The sequence below is a fragment of the Gastrolobium bilobum genome, unplaced genomic scaffold, assembly GCF_033153095.1.
Source record: "Gastrolobium bilobum isolate Gb01-03AN ecotype WA unplaced genomic scaffold, APGP_CSIRO_Gbil_v1 utg35115, whole genome shotgun sequence".
NCBI classification, from domain to species: Eukaryota; Viridiplantae; Streptophyta; class Magnoliopsida; order Fabales; family Fabaceae; genus Gastrolobium; species Gastrolobium bilobum.
This window is the reverse complement of record NW_026897924.1, coordinates 11,799-18,155: the sequence shown is the minus strand read 5'-3', so window position 1 is coordinate 18,155 and position 6,357 is coordinate 11,799. Positions and strand designations below refer to the sequence as shown.

The 6,357-nt window shown below is 37.5% G+C and overlaps 1 non-coding gene across 1 annotated transcript; it reads left to right on the top strand.

The window, feature by feature from the left end:
• The first annotated feature begins 4,109 nt into the window (after positions 1-4,109).
• LOC133311489 (small nucleolar RNA R71) lies at positions 4,110-4,216 on the top strand. The gene has a single exon (XR_009751557.1). It is a non-coding gene; the product is annotated as a small nucleolar RNA R71 (small nucleolar RNA).
• Positions 4,217-6,357: the final 2,141 nt, after the last annotated feature.

The window sequence follows — 6,357 nt, the reverse complement described above, 5'->3', positions numbered from 1 at the left end:
TAACAAAAGGATAAGATAAGATCTTGTTGGAACAAATCCCAAATATCAAGAGGAGATCTTTGAGAATCTTCTAGTGAGGATATGGGGCGCTGATTTTGGCATCTGATGATGGTCATAGGATCAACCAAATGAGCTCCAGTCAGATTTGGTTTGTTGAGAGAATAAGTGAGACGGTTGGTTCAAGTTTGAATGCATCTGCTCAACGTATCTGGACTGTTATGAGGCCAAGTGGGGCGCACCATATGGCTGGCAATATGATGGTTGTTGAGTCAGATTCTTGTTGAGATATTCACTTGATATCATGAGGATGTGAGAGAAGGTTGTTGACAAGATTTGAATTTCGCAACTCTACTCATCCCCCTAGTATGCGCTACATAGGGGTTTATTTAAGTGAAGAAAATCTGATTTTAATTAACTTATTCTCTCATCTCCTTGTGGGTTCCTATTGTCAGGTTTTTCTTAAGAGAGTTTTGAAATAACCTAGCCCTTTTCAAAGTAAAACCATGTGCCACTTTTGTGTCTATTCTTGCTCAATATTCACTCTTCTAAACACCTTGACCTAGCCTCCTCCTTCACACATTGGGCGCATAGCTTGCCTCCATTGGTGTTTTCGTTGGTGGCCTTGAAGAAGAGTTCTTCCGTCTTGACAAAGGGTGGTGTGGATCAACATTAGAGGGCTTGCATCTTCAAGCCTCATCTTGATCATCCTCAAGTTTTGGAAAGAAAACAAGGTAACATCCATGCCCTAAAGCATGTTTCTTGATATGGTATGTGTTATTCCGCTCGAAAAATTTTGTTTTTTCCTCTCACATGCCTCGACCTTCAAGGTCAGTTTCTTTCAACAAATACTTTAAAGTTGCTTGGTCAGTGTAAACAATCACCTTTGATCTTAACAGGTATGACCTAAATTTGTCAAATGCATACACAATAATAGCTAATAATTCCTTTTCTGTAGTAGCATAATTCTTCTATGCATCATTAAGAATTTTACTAGCATAGTATATGACATGCAACAATTTGTCTTTTCTTTGGCCTAGCACCACTCCCACAGCATAATCACTTGCATCACACATCAATTCAAAAGGCAGTGAAAAATCAATTGCCATTATTATGGGTGCAGTGATCAATTTTTGTTTCAGAATGTTAAACGCATGAAGGCATTCATCAGTAAACACAAACTCTTGTTCTTTCACTTATAACTTGCATAAATATTTTGCAATCTTTGAAAAATCTTTTATAAAGCGTCTATAAAAACCTGCGTGACCAAGAAAACTTCTCACACCTTTGACATTAATGGGAAGGGGAAGTTTCTCAATAAGAGAGATTTTGGCTTTATCCACTTTAATTCCTCTTCTTGACACCTTGTGTCCTAAAACAATGCCTTCTGTCACCATGAAGTGACATTTTTCCCAATTCAATACAAGATTACTATCTTGGCATCTTTTTAAAACACAATCCAAATTTTCTAGACAGGCATCAAAAGTAAGACCAAATACAGAAAAATCATCCATAAAAATTTCAATGCATTTTTCTACCATGTCAGAGAATATGGAAAACATGCACCTTTGAAAAGTCACTGGTGCATTGCATAAGCCGAAAGGCATCCTCCGGTATGCAAAGATTCCATAGGGGCAAGTGAATGCAGTTTTCTCTTGATCTTCTGGAGCCACAGCTATCTAATTGTAGCCTGAGAATCCATCTAAAAAGTAGTAGAAAGCATTTCCTGCCAATCTCTTTAGCATTTGATCTAGGAATGGAATAGGGAAATGGTCCTTCCGGGTTGCTATGTTGAGTTTCCAGTAATCAATGCACATTCTCCAGCCAGTGACTGTTCTTGTGGGAATTAATTCATTATTCTCATTCCTCACAACAATCATTCCTCCTTTCTTGGGCACTGTCTGCACTGGACTCACCCAAGCACTATCTGAAATAGGGTAGATCATTCCAGCATCAAGCAACTTCACCACTTCCTTCCTCACTACCTCTTTCATAGTAGGATTTGAGTCTTCTCTGTGGTTGCCTCACTGGTTTAACCTCTTCTTCAATCAATATTTTATGAGTGCAGAAAGAGGGGTTAATACCCTTGAGGTCTGAAAATGACCATCCCATGGTTGTCTTGTTCTTTTTAAGCACTTCAATCAACTTTACTTCCTCTTCTTTAGACAACAAAGCACTGATGATGGCTGGGTAGGTTTGATCATCCCCAAGAAACACATACTTGAGATTTGAAGGAAATTCTTTAAGTTCCACCTTGGGTGCTCCCTTAGGAATGTCATCTACTTTCTTTTCTAACTCTTCTACTTTTAGTTCTTTCTTATAGTATTCTACACTTGTTTCCTCCTTAAAATTTTCTTCCTCAAGTAAAGAGTTTTCTTCTTCTATCACTTCTTCCACAGTCTCCTGTATGATATCTACTTTGAAACAATCCTCCACATCAACAGAACGTTTAATAGCTTCAAACACATCAATGGTGACTGTTTCTTCATTCACCCTTAACATCAACTTTCCTTGTTCAACATCAATCAGAGATCTTGCAGTGGCTAAGAATGGTCTCCCTAGGAGTAGAGGACTTTCAGTATCCTCCTCTTCCATATCTAGAATTACAAAATCTACAGGGAAAATGAATTTATCCCCCTTCTGGTCTCTTAATTGATCTATCTGCTAGATGTAGAATAACATTAGTGGTTTTCAACTTGTTAATCCCTAAAGCTCTGCAGATGGATAGTGGCATCAAATTTATAGTTGCCCCCAAGTCATAAAGTGTTTTTCCTACTTCCACATTTCCAATAGCAATAGGAATGCTGAAACTACCTGGGTCTTTTAACTTCGGAGGAATCTTCTTTTGAATAAGGGCGCTATATTCCTCCGTTAAAGCCACAATCTCACCATCTTTCAACTTCCTCTTTTTAGACAAAAGATCCTTCACAAATTTTGCATAGTGGGGCATGTTTTCCAAGGCTTCAGCAAATGGAATGTTGATCTGTAGTTTCTTGAAAATATCCAGAAACCTTGCATAATGTTGTTTCTGAATTTCTTGCTTCAACCTCTGAGGATAAGGAACTTTTGCATGTGGAGATAGATTAATTAGCTTGTCTTGCTTGTCAGTCATTTTCTTCTTCTCCCACTTCATCAACTTCTTGGGTGAAGAATTATTTTCAACAACTACTTCATCTTCTTTCTTATATTCCTTAACTTTCTCTTTTTCATCATTTTCAACTTCAACAACTTCTTGCTCCTCTTTCTTTTCTTCCACTTTCTTCTTAACCGGTTGAAGCACAAGCCCACTTCTTGTAGTAATGGATTTGCAATGCTCCTTTGGATTCACCAGTGTATCACCAGGGAACTTTCCCTGTGATCTCTCAGATATTTCTCTGGACAACTGACCAATTTGGGTCTCCAAATTCCGGATTGATGCTTCCTGGTTCCTGAATGATGTTTTTGTCTCTTGCATGAATGCAGAAGTTTCTTCTCCAAAAGAATTTGAACCCTGAATATATTTTGTAGTGGTCTTAGATAACTGTGCAAAAACTTTCTCCCATGCAGAGGTATCACCTTGTTGTGACGAATGTGGTGGAGGAGGATGCAGTGGAGGATTCAACTAATGATTAGAACTATAACTGAACCCTAGGTGTTGATTTATATTGTTCCATGGTGGAACATACAAATTTCGCCCCTGGTTATTCTGGTTCCTCTGATCATACCATACCCCATTCACTTCTGCTTGTTCTGCAAGTCCCCCATAATCACAATCTTCTGTAACATGGCCTTTTCCACAAATTGCACACACAAAATTAGTGACCACAGAAGCAACATTTTGAGAGGATAGCTGCTTAGTGAGAGCATTCAACTATTGATGGTGTTGTTTTTGCATTTGCATCATCTGATCATTCTTGGCTAACAAAGCATCATACCCATCAAGTTTTATAACTCTTGTTCTTTTGTCATTCACTGGAGCATTGTCAAATTCTTAAGATGCTAGAGATTCAAATATGTCAAGGGCTTCCTGAGGAGTCTTGGTTGTTAATGAACCACCAGCTGTGGCATTCACCAATGTTCTTGTGTTGGTTGTCAACCCTTGGAGAAATATTGCTGCTTGATTCCACACTTCGATTCCATGTTGTGGACATTTCCTCAAGAGTGTTTTGAATCTTTCCCAAGCTTCATAGATAGACTCTGATTCTTTTTGTTTGAACCCTGTGATCTCATCCTTCAATTTCGCCCTCTTTGATGCTGGAAAGAACCGGGCTAAAAACTTAGTCTGTAGATCATCCCAAGTTGTGATACTTCCTTGAGGTAATGATTGTAACCATCTTCTTGCACCATCCTTCAGTGAATGAGTGAACAATCTTAACAAGATAACGTCTCTAGTCAAACCATTGATCTTCACGGTATCGCTCAAAAGTAAGAAATTCTCAAAGTGCAGATATAGGTCTTCTGCACTGGTGCCAGCAAATTGTTCTTTCTGTACCAATTGTACTAATGCAAGTTTCAACTCAAAGTTGTTGGGTTCCACATTGGGTCGAACAACACTCCCAATCGGTGGAATTACAGTGGGAGTCATGTAATCTCCCAGTGTCCTCTGTGGTGGTGGCCTGTGATTTTCTTCCATGACTTCTTCCTGAATTGTCACACTGGATTCACCCCTTTCTTGTAACTTCCTTTGTCTTGCTGCCTTTTTGTTCTTTCTAACTGTCCTTTCTAATTCTGGATCAAACAACAAAGAGTTTGCATTAATAGTACCTCGCATACACCAGAATTGGAATTGAACAAAACTTCACACATAAATATAAATTGCTGAAAATAAAAAGAGAAGAAAAAAAATTCAATCTCAAATATTAATGGTGTCTGTCAATGTTGGAAGAACAAATCCCCGGCAATGGTGCCAAAAACTTGTTGCGGCTTTAGCAAGTGTACTAGTCGTACAAGTAATAAAATGATAAGTAAAGATCGTTCTCACGAGGATTTGTATTCAAACACCAACTAACCATTTATAATTAAGTTGAATCAAACAAGAATTCATTCAATGCATTGATAATTGTCACCAGAATTTGAATTATATTTGAAATCGGTAAAATAACTAAAATATAAATTACAATTTTAAAACAAGTAGTAAGGAAATCAATATCCCTCAACCATAAACTTATGTAGGAATCAATCCAATCATGAATTATCTCCAATGTGATGTCAATCAATCTTCTTATTATCATTAAGATGTAATTCCTTTCTATCTTAGTTGATACATTAATCAAGAAACCCCAATCCCTTGGTAATTCCCTACTCAATACATACATTAATCACTGAGATTTTAAAGATGCATCAGAGTCCTATTTCCATTCCTGAATAATAGAACACTGATGATGAAATTGCCAGTTACAGAAGTAATGTAAACATTCCTGTTCTACATTACTTCCTTAGTGGAAAGAATTAACAAAGACACTTTCCTTCCATCACATAAAAGATAATCATAATATTCAATCAACCATACATAAATTCATCCTTGAGTTCCATTGAAATCCAACTACAACGGACTTTACTCAGACATAGAAACAGAAATAACAAAAGAAGAGGAAAGATCAAACTCTATTGTCATGTTGTTGAATCTTCAATCTTCAATCACAATTACATAAAGTATACTAAAACTAATACAAGACTAAGACCTAAGGAATTTGGAAATTCAGAGAACGAAAAAATCAGATATACTAAGTGTGAAGGCCTCTTTCAAAACTAAAATAACAACCAAAAACTGACATAGGCGCTAAAACACTGGATCGAGCGCTAAAACGCGCTCCTTTGTAATTGTTGTCACAAACGTTGAAACGCTAAAACGCTCCTTGTTGGACGTTTTAGCGCTCAACTTGAAGGATGCCTAACCGCTTTTAACTGTCCTCAGCGCTAAAACATTTCATCATGACTGCTAAAGCGCACACTTCCAAGGAATTTTGGCATTTTGTTGAACATCAACGCACGCTAAAACATTTACTTTGGCCGTTTTAGCGCTCAGCACCAGCATTTTTGGGCTTCCTTTTGCAGCAGCGCGCTAAAACGTTTGCTTTGGCCGTTTTAGCGCTCAACACTTGAATCCTCCAAATTCTTCAGAATTTTTTTCCTTCTCTCTTTTGCTTCTTGAGATTCATTTTCCTACAAGAACAATGTAAATTTTTAACACAAACTTCAAAACTTGTATTTAGGACTTTCCAGGACATTAACCCTCTTTTCCATCCATTTAGTGCCTGTTTGGATCCTCTCTTTTTAAAGCTAGAAGCTACTTATAAGCATAAGCTAGGCCAAATAGGTTTTGGAAAAAGCTCTTATAACGAAAAGCTCTTTTTTTTATAACGAAGAAAAAAGCTGAAAACT